The sequence below is a fragment of the Trichechus manatus genome, unplaced genomic scaffold, assembly GCF_000243295.1.
Source record: "Trichechus manatus latirostris isolate Lorelei unplaced genomic scaffold, TriManLat1.0 scaffold00116, whole genome shotgun sequence".
Taxonomy (NCBI): domain Eukaryota; kingdom Metazoa; phylum Chordata; class Mammalia; order Sirenia; family Trichechidae; genus Trichechus; species Trichechus manatus.
In genome coordinates, this window is record NW_004444052.1 from 5,103,902 (window position 1) to 5,123,524 (window position 19,623).

At 41.9% G+C, this 19,623-nt stretch overlaps 1 protein-coding gene across 2 annotated transcripts in view; it reads left to right on the plus strand.

Moving 5' to 3' along the window:
• Positions 1-87: 87 nt before the first annotated feature.
• BASP1 (brain abundant membrane attached signal protein 1) overlaps positions 88-19,623 on the plus strand; it is a 68,579-nt gene continuing 49,043 nt past the window's right edge. For both annotated transcript variants that reach the window (XM_023738404.1, XM_023738403.1), the window contains exon 1: positions 88-289. The gene's annotated coding sequence lies outside the window, so the exon portion shown is untranslated. The remainder of the gene's footprint in view (positions 290-19,623) is intronic.

The window sequence follows — 19,623 nt, forward strand, 5'->3', positions numbered from 1 at the left end:
GGGGAGGGAGGTTGGGCGGGCAGACGCTCCGGGGGAGGGCGCTGGGCAGGAAGGGGAGGGGGAGCGCGAGGGGGAGAAATGCAGAGGCTGCAGCGGCGGCGGCGGCGGCAGTAGCGGCAGCGGCGACGGTGGCGGCGGCAGCGCTCCGACTCGCTCCTAGCTCCGGGCTCCGCCGTCGAGCCGGGGAGAGCGCCTCCGCCAGCAGCCAGCAGCCGGGCCGACGACGCCAACTACCCGGGCCTTTCGGCGGCACCGCGCGCACCCCGGGTGGTACACGCACCCAGATCCGGTAAGGAGGGGCGCCCAGGTGTCCCCGCTGCTACCGTGGACCCGGGGCGCAGGGAACATCGGGGACCCGTCCGCCCACCGCACCACTCTTGGTCCCCCTTCGTTGCCCCCCCGGCAGCTGGGCTTGCGGGGCCGAACTGGACGGCAGCGGGCTCGGGGTCCCTCCCAGAGGGCTCCCCAGCGCTTCGGGGAGACGAGGCGATGCGGGGCACCGAGGTGGGCGGCTGGGGCCACTCGCTGGGGGCCGGGGCGAGGTTGGTAAGCGGAGTTGGGGGGTGGGCAGCAGGGAGGGTGGGCTACTGCTTAAGGAGGAAATGTCTAGTTCGAAGCCTTGAAGCGGATAGAGTCCCAAGGGGACGGCTTTGTGGGGCTGAAGGCAGCGTGTCCGTCATCCGAACGACTCACAGCCGAGAAGAAAGCGCTCGGTGCGAGGGGCACAGCAGCAGAAGATGGAGGATGGGGGTGGGGTGGGGCGGGAGGAACCCGGAGCAAGAAGAAGGAGGTGGCCCACGGTGGCCGCGAATCTGGTCTGACCAGAAAAAAGGGAGTGGCTTTTGGGTTCGGCAAATGGGGACCCTTGACCCGTGGGGCTCCTGAATCTTGGCTTGGGGTGGCCAAGGAATACGAGGTTCACACGACAACGTGCATCCTTCCAGAAGCACATCCTGATCAGATCAAAGCCCCAGCCTTGCTCATGGCCGAATTCCCTTCCCGCTAACCTGTAGGTTCCCTCTGTACGTTTTATCTTCTCGAGCCTTCGGTTAAAGGATTGCGCTGGGCGCCTCCGCCAGCGGCCCCCGCCCGGAGGTGTTAGCTTGAACGTGACAGCGCGCGGCCCCGAACGGGGCTTGGCCTTGCTGCGGGCCAGGGTTTGGAGTTTAGCAGCTTTTGCCTAAAGCGCTCAAGCTGAAACCGCACACCCCATTCCTGACCCCTACTTCCCCCACCAACAGAAAAATAAAAATTGCAGAGTCCCTGGAGCCTATCGCGCACACAGTGCACGGCTACGAACCGCATTCTTTTCATGAATATTCATCGAGCGCTTAGCGAGGCTACTTATCTGCTTCCCCAGAGACATTTCCTCCTTGAAACGGACTCCGTGGTCAGCCTTTGCCCGTGTAATTTTCACTCGGCTGAAATTAGCACAGCGCACGTGGGTGATTTTTAGAACGTTGAAGGGTTGACACGCCCCGGTTTCTCCCGAGGTCACTACCACTCGTGTGGCAGGTTAAAATCAAACACTAGAATCAAGGTGGCCTTCCGACTATAGAGGTGTGGATCAGCCCCCCGGGATTACAGCCCAGGCTAACAGACCCCCCAGGACTGCGGGGAAAATGAATGAATCGGGACTGTAATTACCTAGTCCTTTGTCTTGGCTTCGCGCATGCGCCGGAGAGCAGGGTGTGGAGGGCCCGGGCAGCCCCATCTGATCTCTCCATCATGCAACCACCCACCCACCTCCCTTCCGAAGCCGAGGAACAAAGGCGTTTGCCCTAAATGTTGCGTGAACCCCTTGGACGCGAATGACAGTTTCCCCCATATGTGTGTCTTTTTTCCCAGGCTGTCTCGCATCTTTTGCTTTCTTAGTGATTTCAGTTCACCAAAAATAAGATTGGCCTTTATGATGAGGGCAGACTGGATTTAAAAAAAAAATTTTTTTTAACTGCACTTTCCTATTTTCGTCTCTAGTTCGGCCCATTGTTCTTTTTCCTGTAACATACTGCATTGCAGCGATGGTGGCTCTCTCAATTTGCGCCAGTTAACTGTCTGACAGATCTTTGTTGCTGGACATTTGGTAAGGGACATTGGGCTCAAAACTGACAGTGGGTGTTGCCCATAGTGACATAGTTGGGGAAAATGAAGACATCTTGGCGTTTATACCAACAAGATGGCCTACAAAAACTAGGGGAGAGAAAATGGTTACCTTTCAGCATCTTAACCCTGTTTCCTCTTGAGTCCTACCTTACTGTTTCATTAAGAATCCCCAAAGGCAGACTCCATGGAGATGGAAATCCACTGGCCTGGGAGGAAGAAGGCAGCCTGGCCAGCTGGGGTGAAGATGGTTGATTAAGTGCACAAGGCTTCCTTTTTTTTTTAATGTTTTTTGCAATATCTAACGGTAGCCATGCTACCTATCACCTTGATGGCTGATTTTCCTTTCAATGGTGTATTATCCAGCTTGTAGCCCTTTACGTTTCTTTTGGGTTGGTTTGGTTTTACCATCCAAAAGACGACTTCTTGTGTGTATAAAATAGGAGTTAAATGTTATATTTTTCCAATGGTGGGTTATATTTAAAAGAATTTTATGCTAAGTATTCTCAGTAGACCCTGGTGGAAAACCACGTGGCAGCAGATGGAAATCATCTTTTGTTCCTTTTAATAAAAACTTGATATTGACCGAGTGTAATATATCAGAGCCTATACTTGCATTGAACATAGGGGGCCGGCTTGAGGGCCTTCTAGGTGCCCTGAATTATACCCTCTTTGCTACTTAGTATCGAGTGGTTTATTATGATTTAGAAGCTAATATATACTTCTCTCTCTCTCTCTCTCTCTTTTAGGTTTTTTTTTTTGGAGGGGGAATGAGTTGAAATATATACAAAATTCAGTACCAAATAGATAGCAATATACTCCAAATTCAATGAGTCTTGGGTTTTTGAGCAAGATAATTAAAAAAATTTTACATCAAATTAAAAAAAAAAAACCACATTATCACTAATCTTTTTCCTTTAGCTAGCTAGTTTTTTGACAAACCTTAGTAGGTGGAGAAAAGCAGCTAATTAAGCCTTTTGACAAAATACACCAACAATGACTATTGACAGTGGCGGTTCTGTCTTTTAACCCAGGCTTTAATTGTGGCATGTGGATAACCTCCCCCCATCCTAATTTAAATATTCAATGGAGAAGCGCCCCGAGAGCTTAGGCTCGCTGCCCTTTTAGGCATCTTCACTTAGATTTCCCAGAACAAACCATAAAATGGTCTAAGATGGGTTGTGTTCTGTTTGCTTATTTAGTTATTTAAATTTTACATTAAGAACAATGTTATTCCATGGTCAAGATAAGTGGTGTATGATAGCAGGGAAAAAGTTAGGTTTGGGAGATGGGGGGGCGGGGCTGGCTACTGTAAAATGGATGCCTGAGTCTCTTTTGCAAAATCCAAAACTATTTTGTAAAACAATTAGGCTGACAGTTCAAATCTACCAGGTGCTCCTTGGAAACTCTATGGGGCAGTTCTACTCTGTTCTTTAGGGTTGCTATGAGTTGGAATCGACTAGATGGCAATGGGTATATATAAAGTATATATTATATATATAATATATATACTATATTATATAGTGTATATATATTATATATACTGTATCATATATTCAGCTTAATATATTACATAGATATATTAATATGTATTTATATTTTATTAATAACATGAAACTAAGCTAGTTGTATAGAATATTTTATAGTTTCTTCATATTGGTCTTTGGGAAGTAATCAATTTTTCTTCTTCCTAAAACCATATTTAAAAGGGAGAGTCTAGCTAATCTACCAATAAGCTCATGTCCAATTTCTACCAATGTACTCTTAAAAGAAATGAGTTGCATTGAACATTGGAACCTAGTCGTCAGTTAAGATGTTCATTTACAGATTAAGCACTACTGAACTTTTAAAGCTTGAATACACGATGAATAAAGGATTTATAAAATCATTTTGTCTTATTTTTTGTGAGCTCATGAAATTTTGTTTTCAAAAATGTCCGAAAGACTTTTAAACTATTATTTGCCAAAAGCAGTTGCCTTTGGTGTCTGATTCTGTTGAAAGAAACACTTTGATTTGCTTAGGCCTCTATCTTTCCTACCTGTAGTTTTTACCTATTCAGTTTCCACTTTCTTTATCAAAAGATTAACATCATTTTTTAAATTTAAATTTATTTTTTGTTGTTGAGAATGTACACTGCAGAACACACGCCACACCAGCTCACCAATGTCTGCTTGTGCCTTCAGTGACATTGATCACATTCCTCAAATTGTGCAACCATTCTCACCCTCCTTTTCCTAATTGTTCCTCCCCCATTAACATAAACTCACTAATTTCCTACGTAATCTTTCAGTAATCTTTCAAATCGCTGTGCTGTTGTCCTTTCAAATCGCTGTTGTCCGTTTGATCCCCTATAGATGGCTCTCAAAAGAGCACAGTGCTCAAGGCAGACATTCTTTACTAGTTAAGCTATTGTTTGATGATTAATATCTTCATGGGAGTAGCAGTCAGGAAATCAAATGACTATTGCATTGGGCAAATCTGCTTCAAAAGACCTCTTTAAAGTGTCAAAAAGCAAAGATGTCACTTTGAGGACTAAGGTGAGCCTGACCCAAGCCATGGTATTTTCAGTTGCCTTTTATGCATGTGAAGACTGGATAATGAATAAGGAAGACCGAAGAGTTGATGCCTTTGAATTGTGGTGTCGGCCAAGAATATTGAATATACCATGGACTGCCAGAAGAATGAACAAATGTGTCTTGGAAGAAGTATAGCCAGAATGCTCCTTAGAAGTGAGGATGGCGTACTTTGAACATGTTATCGGAAGGGACCAGTCTCTGGAGAAGGACATCATGGTTGGTAAAGTGTAGAGGGTCAGCAAAAAAGAGGAAGACCCTCAACGAGATGGATTGACACAGTGGCTGCAGCAGCATGCTCAAACATAGCAAGGATTGTGAGGATGCTGCAGGACCGGGCGGTGTTTTGTACATAGAGTTGCTATGAGTCATAAGTAACTGGACGTTACTTCACAGTAACAATGATTGTCTTAGCTGGTACAACTGGAAACCAGATAACTGCTGAAAAAAAATCCTGAATACATAGACAAGTTGAATGTCCTCAGTGGTTGTGAAATCTTTGTCATTTTATCAGTGTTCTCAGCTCACCTAACCCTTTTCCCATTTCTCTCTTAAGATCTTAAGTAACCCAGTGCAACAGGAGCTTTTCTCTTTGGCTTAATTAGGGTGGACAAACATCAGGAAATAACTATGAGTTGCAAATAGAATTTATTTTTAAAGATAAAAATACTCTCTGTGGGGTGTGTATTGGGAAAAGGTGGAAAGAAACTGAGTTTGAAAATCTCTAGACACTGGCTAAACCACTTTGGACAAATTACTTCACTTCAAACCTCTCTGAATCTCACTTTTGTTAAAGAAGTGGGATAGTAATTCTTATTTTCAGTTTCTAATCAGGACCATACATAATGTCTGAAATGATGAAGACTGGCTCTTAAGGACCCCCAATACGTGCCAGTTTACTTTTCCAACACATTCATTGTGATTGACATCACTGACTAGTTTCTGCATGTTGAGCTCCATGTTGAGGAATGAGGATCTGAGAGCCTCAAGTGTGTTCTGTCAGAAGTAGGCCATGTCAGTCTCCAAGAGGCCCACTTATCGTCATTCCTAACTTCCTGTCTTTGTGTATATACGTATTTGAAATTCTCTGAGGCACCATGTGGAAATTTTGTCCAAAAGCGTATGAGGAAGTATGAAACAGGAATAGCCAACCTCATTGAATTTCCCAGGGCTGCTTATGGAACCCAAGAGGTGGCATCTAAGTTCTTTTGAGAAGCTGTATGGGCTGGGGGTGGGGTGGGGTGGGGTGGTGTCTTAAAACCACAGCAGTTCGAACCTTGCCAAAGGAAGGTAAGATCATTCCTTACATGGCTATAGCTATTAAGACAGACATCTAGGTAAGTGTCACTGAGACCAGTTGTCTGGTGAACCTTCTCAAGAGCAAAAGACAGTCATGTAGAATCACATTCTTACCAGAATATAGTTAAATTGCAATTTTGAGAAGACTCAAGCATAAGAAGCAGTATGATTAAACAGCAGTTGCTTTTTTTCGCTCTGGAAGTCAGAAATGGATGAAATGGGATGAAATAGGGTACGAAGACAGTCTCATGGTGTGTTTTTCTTTCTTTGTACCCTAAGGATTTAAATAACTTAAAAAAAATCAGACTTTCCAAAGCCAGTAGGTTTTTGAACAAAAACAGGGAAAGCAGAGATTTTTTGTTTTTTAGCTAGCGAAGGCCATCCATGCCGTGAAGGTGCTATTGCGGCAGGCTTCAGAATCTAGGAATAAATTCCTGAAAGCATTAGAGATAGAGACATAGAAACCATCTGCAAGCACAACAGGGGCTCCAGGCATAAGGAAACACTTCAAAATAATATAGGAAAATGGTGTTCAGTGGGGAAGGCCAAGCATTTCCATAATATTTTCTCCTATTACTTAAACATTTTATAAATTCATTTTTCTATTGATTTTTTGCCCTCATTTTGGATGAAGGAGGAAGGACTGGTCTTCTTTGGTTAGTTTTATGAACTTCTGTTTGAAACATATGTCTCAGCAATTGTTTATTCATTGTATAGGGAATATGGGATTTAGAAAGCATGAGCTGGAGGGTGAGGTGTAATGGAATTGGACTTTGGAGCCAGATTCATTGGGTTAGAATCTCTGCTATTTACTAGCTGTATGACCTGTGGCAAATTGCTTAGCTTCTCTGTGCCTCGGTCCTCATCTATAAAAGGGATTTTAAAAGAGGGTTATTGTAAGGATTAAGTGGTATTGTCACATGCTTAGGACAATGCTTGACATCTATTAAGTGCATATTTTTTATTTAATTTTTAAGGCACATTTATCATAAAGTGGTGAGAATACCAGTTCTCTCTTTACTTCATCTTCTACCTCTATAGCTATTCATATGCTTATCTCAAAGAGATCACTACTGCAAGACAGGCCAGTGGTGGTGCCTGGGACAGTAGTTGGTAGAACATTTGTGTAGAAAGCTCCTCCAGGTGTAGTTATGATATCTTGAATATGTGGGAAGGACACTTGTACCAGTTTCAAAGTCCAAAGTGGGTAGGAAGTTAATACAACCCCACCCCAGCCTCCATGCTCAATTGGTATTTATTAAAATGAAAAAATAATATGAAAGTCCTTGGAACTTCAGAGACCTTCAGAGAAAGGCCCACTGTTTTGATATGTTGAGTCAGAACTCAACTTGATCAGTTGTATGACCTTGATGATAAAACATGATTCATTCGGATTCCTGAAATCACTTAGCTTTGTTGTGTCCCAAATCTAGCCACATTCATTAGCATTTAAAAGAAGTATCTTTGTCATTAGTACTAAGATCAGCCAACTCAGATTTGTCTAAAATTCTAAGGTAACAGTATCAAGAATCTAGTGACATTCCAGCTTATCTACACACACACACATACACACCTATACCCACACCCACAAAGTTGATACACCTGTTTTTTATTTTCCCATGTCCTCACCACGTGCATACCAGGAGTAAAACAGAAGCTAGTATTATGCAAGAATCTAACAAAGATGTTGTCACCTTATGGACAAATCTTGGAAAGCAATTTTCCCCATGGAGACCTTAGTCACTGTGGTCTCTTAAAAACAAAAAAGAAGTTCCTTGGAATTTCAGATATTTGGGGTGGATCAGTCCTATGACAGCAATGGGTTTGTTTGGTTTAATTGTAGAATCAGTCTTAATGGTTCAGGCATTTGATTCAGGGATATGCCCAAGACATTTCTTTTTTGGCTTCTGGACACTTGTTTTTGTTGTTGAGCAAAGGTAAACTCATTACAACTCATTTACGTTTTGTATAAATTCTTTTTTTTTTTTTTTAAATAATTTGAACAGGTTTTTGAATTATATGGTTTCTGGAGGGAAATTATATATTTGTTTTATCTATCTGTCAGGTGCTCACTATGAGGAAAGGAAGTTTTGGATATGGTAGTGGCATTTTTTTGAAAGCTTCCTAATTCAGGTGTGAGGATGAGATTGGAGGTTTATTTTTTTGTTTTTTGAAGGAGGGGGAGTGGAAATTGAAAGGATGAGAATGGACATTTCTTGACTATATATTGTACATCACATGCTCTAATTGAATTTTATCCCCTCAGACACCTTGAAAATGCATTTTACCTGTGAAGAAATGGAAAATGTAGGGTTAAATAATGGCGCTTAGATCCCATAGTGAGTAGAAAGTAATGGGATTTGAACTTCTGTCTGATGGTTTTCAGCCGTATTCCATTGGCCAGCGCTACACTGTACTTCCCATAAGCCTGACCATCTTATGTAACATGGACCCTTGAGAAAACTGGTAGCCTTCTAACATAGTAACATCTTCAGTATTCATTTAGAGAGAGTTGTACTAAGGTCTCCAATTAAACCATAGTTATCATGGAAGACATGTAGAATTCAAACATTTAATCAGTAAATACACTTAAGTTACCTATGGACCAGCGGGGTTTCTTGTCATAGTGAACATGGGCTAATATTCTTTCCTAGGATGATGATGATGATGATTGTTAAGGGTCATAGATGGATGTAGGTTGGCTTGTCCTCTTCACATTGCTCCTTACACTTCACAGGTTGAGGTAATCACCGAAATGCCTTAAACATAATTCTTGCTTTTGGGATACTAGTCATGAGATAACTGGTAGACCCTCTTCCAGCTGTGTAGTTAGGGTTGCCTGACTAGAAATAAGCCAAGTACTAAATTTGTGAACCTGTTTTTGTTCTGCCTCCATGTAGGATTCACTTACAGATGGGGTGGCTCCTTTAAACACTATCCTAAGTACAATTTCAGTCTTTTGTAAATACTTGGGTCGTCGTGACAGAAGGCTTCAAAGCTTATCACTGAAACTCTTTATTTTTGAGCTGAAAAGGATCTTAGAAAAGTTCGTGCCTGTTCAGGGTCACATGAGCTGGTTAGTGGCTAAGTGGAAACCCAGGTTATTTCCCAATAAAGCCTCACCCTCGCACACCCCCCTCCTGAGAGAGAGAGAGAGAAAGAAAGAGAAATAATCACAGAATGACTGATTAAGTCAAACTCTTACTGTCTGCAACTTAAAAAAAAAAAAAATTCCTACCATTCTTTTACCCCGGCAATAATTTTTGAAAATCTAGTCTTAGTTCCATGAGCTCCTCCCTGCTCTCTCTCAGCTCCTTGCTCTAATGCCTTCTAATCCATCACATGTGCCTCCCTTTGGGAACTCGTCAGTTACTACCTGCTGCTTGTTAACATGTCGTCTGTTCCCCTCAAATTATTTCTCTTTGCTTCCTAAATTATATGCACATGGTTTCCTTCATATGCCAAAGAATAATTGGAGTGCGTGAAAAGTATCTTTCCTCGTAAAACCAAATTTTAGTGTGGTATCTTCATTTTCCTCCTCAAGATGAACATTGGTGCAGGGCCGGGGGGCTGCGAATGGAGGGTACCTGTTACAAAAGAAAGGCAATTGGTTTTAGACTTAATTTCAGAGCTGTAGAGGGAAGGGCAGAGACCCTGGGTGGAACAAATAGTTAATGTGCTTGGCTGCTACCCAAAAGGTTGGAGGTCTGAGTCCACCCCGAGGCATTTCAGAAGAAAGCCCTGATGACCTACTTCCAAAAAATCAGCCACTGAAAACCCTATGGAGCACAGTTATACTGTGACACATGTAATGTCACCATGAGTTGAAGTCGACTCGAAGGCAGCTGGTTTCGAGAAAAGTGCAGTCCAGCATCCTGCCCCAGATATGCTCTAGAATCTCTTGGAGGGTCCAGCATGTATTGATGTGGGGGCGTGACGGATGGTGATGAGGTATTATGTGATTAGTAGTGTTATTTGGCTTACTGGTTTGAAATCTCCATGAAAATAATGCTTAATCTTTTTTTCTTGAGAATCATCATCTATGGTATTTGGGCCCATTTAGAGGATTTAAAAAGATCTGTAAATTTCTGAAATAGTCTTTCAAATACGGGACTTAAGTACTTAAGTTGTTGAAGCACACTTTATATAAAGCTTAATTTTGGGATGTTGAAACTGATGCCAGCAATGTAAGCTGTTTATGTGAATTTGGGTAAATTGTGATGTTTAGTTTTAGGCAAGACATGGTTTTATTTTCACTTTTTAAAAATTGTGTTTTGTTGTTGAGAATATACAAATATACACAGCAAAACATACACCAACAGTTTCTACATGTACAATTCAGTGATATTGGTTACATTTGTAGAGCTGTGCATCCATTCTCTACCTCCTTTTCTGAGTTGTTCCTCCCCCATTAACATAAGCTCCTTGCCCTTAAGATTCCTATCTAATCTTTTGAGTTGCCCTTGTCACTTTGATCTCATGTAGATAGTTCTTTATTTTCGCATTCAAAATGATCTATTTAGAAGTTTTTTAAGTGGAGAATAATATATTTTTCCAATAAGTGACTTAGCAGATTTCATAATTGCTTTTGCTAATTAGTTATGCAGATTTAGAAATGAATACATTCCTTGAACAAACCCCAATAAAAACTTTTCTGTGTTTGTGAAGTATGTTAGAGAACAACTTTTCCGGGTTGAGCTGTCTAAATGACAGGTTTCCTGTATTGCTTGGTGAAGTGATTTTGAAAAGCCCCACATCAGTTTACCCTTTTACAGCCCATTCAGAACACCATTACCACATAGAGTAATACAATAACCAAAAATAACCAAACCCGTTGCCATCAAGTCGATTCCAACTTAAAGCGACCCTATAGGACAGAGTAGAACTGCCCCATAGAGTTTCCGAGGAGCGCCTGGTGGATTCGAGCTGCAGACGTAGCTAGTAACTACTACACCACCAGGATTTTCAGACTAATACAATAGGGAAGTTAAATAGTAACAAGATTTGTTTGGGAAAATAGTGTATCAAAAGGGAAAACCTCAGCAGCTACCTACCAACTGTGACAACATCCCTATTCTTCAGTACATACGAAAGAAAGGGCTCCTTAGAATTGTGGGTCTTCAAAGAGTAGTTTCCTAAGCTTCTCTGAGCTTGCTTTGGAAACTGCAGAGGCTGTAGGAATATTTGCTGTCTTTGGTCTTTGCAAATGTTCTTGCCTATTTTCAGTAAAGGGTAACCACGCCAGTGCTTACTTCAGGCATGTTGAAGATGATTGGGGAAGAGGAAAACCTAGAGACCTCAGTGATTTTAAAGGTGGGAAGATTTACTCTTTCTTCTCCACTTGGGTATTTACTAAAGACATTAATATGACTAGATAAGCTAACCTGGAATCTTCTCTCAATAACTCATTTTCCTGAGGAAAAATGAAAGAATCTCCTTAGAATAGTAGTGACAATAGCTCCTGGGGTTTTTCACGATCACCCAACCTCAGTGAAGACCACTCTATTGACGGGAAGTTCATTGTGGCCCTAGTGTTTCTTCAATAGCCCTGGAGATCTTTTGTTGAGACCTCCAGCTCTGATTTCTCAGGACTCTCCTGACTGGGATTTTAGAAACCTGGTTCCAGACTTGTCCATGTTAGGTTTTCAGACACATAGTAACAAGTGTTTGTTCCGGAGTTCTCCAGAAGTTTGTTAATACAAGATTGATAGTGGTTTCCCAGATAGGTGTTTCTTTTTATAACTCACACCTGAATGTTCTGTATGTTACTATCTTCATCCAACCCAATGGTTGACTAATGAAAAGTCTTATTGAAGGTTTGGTTATTTTTTCATTGGTGTAAGGGACAAAATGCACACATACATACAGAAAACATTAATAGCTCACCAGATTCTTCTCCATCCTTTCTATTCTAACTGGTTTTGTTTCCACTGTCCAGAGAACTTGGCATTGATTTTATTTGTGTTAAAGTCTCTTGGGTGAGTAGGTGGGGATAGTCGGAGGAGAACTGAACTTATCACAATGCAGAGAGAAGTAACTACAGATTGCAAAGATAACAAATGATTTTATTAAGGTAAGAGTAGTTGTAGATGGAATGAAAGTCTAAATGGGAAAGTTTTATTGCTATTTCTAAGGTATTGTATTTAACTTACTTCAAACTTTGAATGCAGACAAGTGAACAAAAAGAGAGTTAAAAAAAGTGAATTGAAATGTCAACAAGCTTAACATCTTCTCCACCCACAACGCCCCCAAACATGTTGATTAGCCCTTCCTGCTTAAAAAAATCACTTGGTTGCGCTTTAGACTTCAATGCTGTCAATAGCAACACATTCTTTTACTATATCCTTGTATCCAGCAACAAATACTACAATGTTAAGGGCAGAAGGAAGTCGCGGTTAGAGAGAGCAGTTGTGAAACCGCAATTATTGTACTCCTGTAGTTAAGAGCTCGGCTGCTAACCAAAATGTTGGCAGTTTGAATCCACTAGCCACTCCTTGGAAACCCTATGGGGCAGTTCTACTCTGTCCTGCAGGGTTGCTATGAGTAGGAATTGACTTAGTGGCAATGGATTTGGGCCACCCCTTAAACTTGCTTTCTTTAGAATAAGAACTACTACTTGTAGATCTTATTCCTGTATTGATTCCCACTGACTAGGTGGGCGACGCAAAGGAGTATCCTTTGTCATTTCTGTAGTGGACTTGCCAAGAATTTCAGGTAATAGACAAAGAAGTCCAGAAAGATGTAATACTACCAAAACCGTTCCTGCTGTTTCTAAGACAAGTGAAAGGCATTCATGCCAGTTTTGAGTTGGGTGTGATTCCTGTTGGGAGATGGCGAGCACTGGGGGAGATGCATTTTTTTTTTTTTTTTAACCCCTAGGGTATTGTAGACAGTTCTTAATATTAGCACATGGCGTGGCAAACCAGCAGGCCCTGACATGTTAACAATTGTTTGCATAGTTTACCTGGTAGAGAAGATATCTTAACTGATTGAACAAATGTTTTAGAATACTACAGCATGCATGGTGGTTCCAGTGTGAGCTTAAATAGGCTGGGGAAGCATTTTCATTTAAATTGGATTCTGATAACATATTTAACTACTCCCCTAGCTAATTAAACAGCCCAGTCTTCCTACAGGGAGAGCCATTTGTGAACAGCGTTTCTTGTTAAGTACCGTGGGTGGTTGGTAAAACCCTTCTTAAAAGGAGGAAACAGCTGTACTTCAGGGGGTTTCAGCAGGGTGATTTTGCAGCCAGGTAAGTCCCATGTTCCTGTGCTCTTGGATGGGGAGAGGGGAAAGTCACTTCTGGGTTCTTGGGAGGGTCTGGCTTCCTCTTAATGTGGGCGGGATTCCTGGTAATTGCAATATAGGAAGCAAAACTCCCTTGTTCAAGGTCAGCAGTTTGTTTCTGAGCCCTGCCACTGTCTGCAGAATTTTTTAGGGGAAAAAAGGAGAATCAAGCATGAGAGGAAGAAGGGGAGGGGGAGGAGAGGGTGGGAAGATACACATGCAGTAGAAGTGGTAGAAGGGCAAAAGCCAGTTGCCATCCAGTCAATTCCAACTCATGGTGACCTCATGTATGTCAGAATAGAACTGTGCTCCACAGGGTTTTCAATGGCTGATTTTCTGAAAGTAGATCGCCAGGCCTTCCTTTGGTAGAAGGACACCACTGCTTTCTTCCTGTTTCACATTAGAAAAGATAGGCTCCGATGCCAAATGCTGCTTCCCTAGGACCTGCCCCTGGTTTATTCCTCACAAATCCATGTGAGGCAATCATTATACCCTATACCCCGTGCCATCAAGTCGATTCCGACTCATAGTGACCCTGTAGGACAGGTAGAACTGCCCCATAGGGTTTCTAAGGCTGTCATCTTTATGGAAGCAGACTGACACATCTTTCTCCCTTGGAGCAGTTGGTGGGTTCAAACCGTTGACCCTTTCAGTTAGCAGCCAAGCGCTTAACCACCGTGCCACCAGAGCAATCATTAGGGCCCCCATTTTGCATATGAGATGCAGAGAGGTTCATTTCCCCAAGATTCACATAGCTAGGAAAGGTAGAACCTGATCTGGGCTTCAAAGTCAGGCCTTTCATGCTCCATTGTACCAGAGTTAGCCAAGGGAGCATGCAGCTACTAGTCCCTTTTTTGTGCTCATGATGGACATGGGGACATGGATGAGGCCTCAGAATCCTTCTCAACACAGTGATCTAGGCAACCCCTGCCAGTCAGTAGATGTGAGCGTGGTGACACCTCTTCTTCACCCTATCCCTATATATCATGAGGCATTGTGTCTGCAAGAAGACTTTCCCACTTAAGTACCCATATTCCCAACTTGGACAAGAGAGTGAATAAAGGAAGACGGGAAGATTGGCTTAGTGTCTGTAGTGTGAAGAAGTAGCCAGTCTCAAGTTTTCTAAATTAAAATGAAGTTATCTTGGGGAAGGACCATTAAAAAATCTCCTACCAGCAATGGCAGTGATACAGCGTGCTTCTTGTTCTGGATGGAAGTGTTGACCAGGTGTCTAGGCCAGTTTAAAATCCTGTTTTAGCAACTATACTTATTGGTAGGGATTCACCAGACAGACATTTACCTTGGGGTAGGTTTTATTGGATGGAGGGCTTGGAGCTGAAGACATTAGAAGTCAGGGGCTGTCAGAAAAGTAAACGTGGAAAGAGTGGTTGGTGTTTGGATAGAAGGTGCATGATACAGCGGGACACTAAGGAAGGGAAATTAGAGGTGCCAGGAATCATATGAAGTCCTTGGTCACTACAAGGTCAAGGTGAATGAATTTTCCAAACAATGAAACAAGTAATGGTGCTTAAGGGTTTTTTTTGAGGGCTATTTTCAACAAGTGTTGTTGTGGGTATATCTATGTTTAACACTTTTAAGAGGCTCTCTAAAAAAAAAAAAAAAACCAGTTAACTTTGTGGATGTGCACTCTCAGTGCAATCACTGCTGTTTTCAAATTTCAGGTCACATCATGTTGTGTTAACTGTGGCCATAAAAATGTCACTTCATTAACAGTGAAATTGAATAACAATTTGATTTTACCCCACCAGATGAACCCTTTGGCCCCCAAAATGAAAGTTGGTACTGTTTAATATCTTTTATAAAAAGTTCCACTTGTGAATTATTTTGTACATACAACAGCTGATGTTATTGTAGAATTAAAAATGTTTAGTTCTTTAATATACGCAAGTTTGTCTTAGCTAATGCGACTGTAGCACAAATACCACAAGTGGGTGGCTTTAAAGAACAGAAATTTATTTTTTCAAAGTTCTGGAGGCTAAAAGTCCAAGTGAGGGTCTAGCCTGTGTGATTCCTTCCTTGTTGGTAGCCCCGGGTGTTCCCTGTTCCTTGGTTTTTGGTAACCCTCACTTTGGCATCTGTCTTCCCCAGTACGTGCCTGCCTCTGTCTAATCTGTTCTTTCATAACTCAGAAATGTTTATAGGTTTAGGATCTAATAGACACTGATATGACCTCAGCTGATTGATTGATTAGATTGCACTGTGGAAGGTGATCTCTTCTACTTCAGGCCAACTGATTTAATCTCATGATCAAATTAGAACAGCGTATGGACAGGATTTCAGTACATATTTTGGGTAGACACAAGTCCATCCATAACAAACTTGTATTTTCAAGCCAAACTCAGTGGTCTTCTTTCAGTGCTCACTTCCTTGGTCAATAGCACCTGCCACCACTCATACAAGAAAACTGGGCATGTCTTTGCTAATTCCATCTATTGCCCTTCTTTGGTAACAAAGCTCTAGCTATTATTCTACCTTGAGGAACCCTGTGGCACAGTGATTAAGCCTTTGGCTGCTAACTGGAAAGGTCAGCTATTCAACCCTACCAGTTGCTCAATGGGAGAAAGATGTGGCAGTCTGCTTCTGTAAAGATTACAGCCATGGAAACCCCGTGGGACAGTTCTACTCTGTCGTGCAGGGTCGCTATGAGTCAGAATCTACTCCACGACAGCGGGATATCCCTCACATGTCCATTTCCCTCTACTCTAAAGCCATGGATTTAGTCAAAGCTTGTATTCCTACCTGGATTACTGTGCTAATATTCTTCTACATGCAAGCATGGCATTTTTCCATCTAAGACTTTATATAACTTTCTGTTACACTTAGAATTCACTGTTAAACTTAGAATTCAAATCTTTTTCTAATCTGAAAGGTCTTGTGTGCTCATCTATTTTCCTCTTCAACTTCCTTTTCACACTCATTCTCTCACCCACGCTCTGTTCTCCAACCACACCTCCGTCTTTCAATTCTCCCAAGCTCTTTTTTACTGTTTCTTCTGCCTGGAATACTCTTTTCTCCACGGTTGAGATCCTCCTAGTTCAGGTCTCAGCTTAAATGCCACTTTCTTAGTGACGCCTTCCTGACTGCCCCCACATCTCTCAAAGCGCTTGGCTTTTTTGTCCCTGCACTTATCAAAGTTGATGCGATTATTTAATGTCGTCGCCCCCTCTAGATGAAAAGATCCAGAAGGCAGAGATGTGTCGGCTTTGTTGACCTATAATAGTTCCGGGTAACTGTTTGTGGTACATTCCAAGCACTCCATATTTGTTCAACGTCAAGGGTTGCCTGCGGTACATTATACTCATGGAGGGCAGGTCACACATGTTTTCTGAAAGTCACCTTTGGCAGCTGAAGTGACTTCCATGCATAGACATTATATTTCACCTCCACTCATTTGTGCTTACTATGAAGATGAATATTTAATGAGCTGCAGTTAGTGCAATTATATTGTTTCCAGGCAGTAACCTTAGTAGTAATTGTTCTAAAGCCCTGAGACTTCACAAATAAATAGTACTAATGGCTCATGCATGCAAGCTTCCTTCCAATGTAGGATCTCAAAGGAAGAATTAAATTGTGTATTATTTGTGGGAAACAATATTACATTGTGGGACCTTTTCAGAAATACACCACAGTGAGTAGAAGCTGGAGCTGATTGTATTCCTTCTCCATTCTTCCATGTTGTTGAATGTTGTGGGTCCTGCTCCAGATCAGTTATTATTGAGCACCTTAACCATTCATTGCGTTTAGTAAATGAGGCTCTGTGAAGTCAGGAGTATTAGGCCATTAGAGGAATATGTGGTTTTTAAATCTTTACGCATTAGGTAACTGTGAACCTAAGCAAAGTAAAAGCGAATTTAGCTCAGATTCCTTGCTGTGACTGCTTACTCTAAATTGTGAGTTCCTGGAGGCCAGGACCTTGCTTGGTTCATCGCTGGACCTCAGTTTCTAGCACAGAAGCCGTGGTTGGCCTGGTGAAGGGCTCAACGCATGGAAGGGCAAGTTTCCTGGCCCTTTGACATCACACTATACCGATAAGGCATATTGCAGAATGTTGTGCTTTTTTGCAATGCTTCCACGTTCAGGAACTAGCTCGTAATGAACCTTTAACAAAATCGAAACCTGTTGCCGTCTAGTCCATTCCAGCTCATGATGACCCCATGTGTTACAGAGTAGAACTGCTCCAGAGGATTTTCTTGGCTGTAATCTTTTTTTTTTTTTTTTAATTATTATCGTGCTTTAGGTGAAAGTTTACAGCTCAAGTTAATTTCTCATTCAAAAATTTATGCACATATTGTTTTGTGACATTGGTTGCAGTCCCCACAATGTGACAGCATACTCCCCCTTTCCACCCCAGGTTCCCTGTGTCCATTTGTTCGGTTCCTGTCCCTTCCTGCCTCGAGACAGGAGCTGACCATTTGGTCTCGTATATCTAATTGAACTAAGAAGCATGTTCCTCACGTGTATTATTTTTTTGTTTTATAGTCCTGTCTAATCTTTGTCTGAAGAGTAGGCTTCGGGAATAGTTTCAGTTCTGGGTTAACAGTGTTCAGGGGCCATAGTTTTGGGGGTTCCTCCCTTCTCTGTCAGACCATTAAGTCTGGTCTTTTTATGTGAATTTGAATTCTGTTCTACATTTTTCTCCTGCTCTGCCTGGGACTCTCTGTTGTACTCTGTCAGGGTGGTCATTGGTGGTAGCCAGGCACCATCTAGTTCTTCGGATCTCAGGCTGGTGAAGTCTCTGGTTCATTTCTTGGCTATGTAATCTTTACAGAAACCGATCACCAGGCTTTTCTTCTGCGGTGCTGCTGGGTGGGTTTGCACCACCAATCTTTTGGTTAGTAGTTGAGAGCAAACCATTTGCTCCACCCAGGGACCTACACGTAGGACATTTGTGATTTATCCCCCCCGCCCCATTGTCTTGTGCACCTTGATAACCAGTGTTCATTTTTCACTGTCTCAGCCCTGGGTGTCATTGGACTTGGTTTGAACTAAGGTTATGAGAGATAAATATTTTCATGTCAACCCTGAGATCTCTCATTATGTCAGCGTCTAGTTTTTTCTAAGGCCGACATTTATTGATGGAATTCTTATTAAAAAAAAAAAAAAGATTGTGTTTTTCACAATGATACGAAATTGATTTTCTGAAGTAATCTGTAGTTAAGAAATAATACAGGGCCCCAATCCAAACCAAACCTGTAGCTGTCAAATTGATTCTGACCCATAGTGTCCCTGTAGGACAGAGTAGAACTGCACCGTAGGGTTTCCACGGCTGTAATCTTTATGGAAGCAGACTGCTACATCTTTCTCCCATGGAGTGGCTGGTAGGTTTGAACTGCTGACCTTTCGGTTTGCAGCCAGGCGCTTAACCACTGTGCCACCTGGGCTCCTTAGGGTCTCAAGAAGCAAGCTTACTCTCACAATATGATTAACTCATTCTAAAACATTTCTAGTTATTGATGACTTTTTTTTAAATTGTGGTAAATATATCTGTAACAACATATTTGTTATGGCAACAATCTCCATATATACAGTTAAATGACGTTAATTATGCTCATCATGTTGTTCAGCCATCACCCTTGATACCTTGTTCACAGGTTTTTTTACTTTACTCGGTTTCGTTTTCACATATGAAAGCTATAGTTTTAGTTGAGGTGGTTACAGGGTTGTAATTGCCTGCATGTGTGAGGTGGATTGGCGTATAATCAATTCTCATAGTAGCTACGTAATTTATACCATAAACAGCTGCAGCTAATAACAACAACATTTTACTATTAAACTATTTTGTCTTTAAATTGTTTCACTTTAAATAAATTCATTTTATAAATTAGCCAGTGGCATTCTCTTTCTCTCTCCCCTAATCCCCCTTTTGCCCCAGGATACAAGATGACACTTTCATAGATAAGGTTTAGGCCTGGGGATCTAAAGGACCTAGCCACCAGGCAAAAGGAGAGCACAGCTGTGAAATATCCAATTCATAAAGTCAAATCAGTTTGGTTTAAATTGGATAGTGGAACAGAAAAAGCAGCCTGGGTGGCGCAGACAGTTAAGCACTCAACTACTAGTTGAAAGGTTGGTGGTTTGAACCCACAAGAGGCGCCTCAGAAAACAGGCCTGGCGATCTGCTTCTGAAAGATCACAGATTAGGAGGCAAGTGACTGGTGAATTAGGAACCCTAAATATGGTCTAAGATAAAAAATTAAATGCCTCTTGATTTTTCATATACCAAACTGAAGGTTTTGTTTGGAAGTCTTAGCTCATGTTGTACGGTAGGTACTTGGAATGTATAATTAGCCAGAATGATATGGTCTCAGTGGCTGAGCAGCACTTTATGGCACAAATGTGT